The sequence below is a fragment of the Oryzias melastigma genome, unplaced genomic scaffold, assembly GCF_002922805.2.
Source record: "Oryzias melastigma strain HK-1 unplaced genomic scaffold, ASM292280v2 sc00421, whole genome shotgun sequence".
Taxonomy (NCBI): Eukaryota; Metazoa; Chordata; class Actinopteri; order Beloniformes; family Adrianichthyidae; genus Oryzias; species Oryzias melastigma.
In genome coordinates this window covers 27,112-27,809 of record NW_023417017.1, presented here as the reverse complement: position 1 = coordinate 27,809, position 698 = coordinate 27,112, and the positions used below count along the sequence as shown (strand labels likewise).

The 698-nt window shown below is 40.1% G+C and overlaps 1 protein-coding gene across 1 annotated transcript in view; it reads left to right on the top strand.

Annotated features, from left to right (window-relative positions):
• The window catches only part of LOC112140198 (HEPACAM family member 2), a gene marked incomplete at its 3' end in the record, with an annotated part of 9,343 nt that overhangs the window by 723 nt on the left and 7,922 nt on the right, over nt 1-698 (top strand).

Below are 698 nucleotides of genomic sequence, written 5' to 3'. Positions count from 1 at the left end.
GACCCACTGTGATGGCAGACAGAATGGAGCTCAGTGTTATGGAGCTTTGGGAGGATCTGTTTCTATCCAGCTGATGGACGACTTCTCAGAAATACATAGATATATCTTCTTCAAGAAAAACACTGCTGTAATGTCAGGAGGAAAAGATAAACAACATTATACTATGATGAACAACAGATATTCATTTATTCCCTCTAATGGAACATTTTGGATCAACAATCTGAGCAGGAATGACAATGATGAATATAGACTTAAAACGTTTGATACAAATGGAAAACAGACATCAATCCCCTCTCTTCAGTTATCAGTTCAAGGTAAATATGTTTTTATCAGCTGATATTTTAACAGAAAATTATAAAATTGTAAAGCAAAATCTCCACAATATGTGTCCAAGTTTGTGCTTCTTGTCCTTCATCATCTCTGCTCTTCATCATAAAGATCCTAAATAAAGGTGTGTGTTCTTCTCAGCTCCTGTGTCCTCCGTCTCTCTGGTCTCTGAGTGTTTGTCTCAGGGAGAGATGAAGGTGTCCTGCTCCTCTGAGGGAGGGGACAGTCCTCAGTACAGGTGGACTCTGAATGGAAAGTCACTGACAGAAGCTGAGCTGCTTTCTGGAAACAAGCAGACAAACATCATCACTTTGAAACAACACGTATCTGGACGTCTGAGCTGTTCCGTCTCAAATGATGTCAGTTCTGCT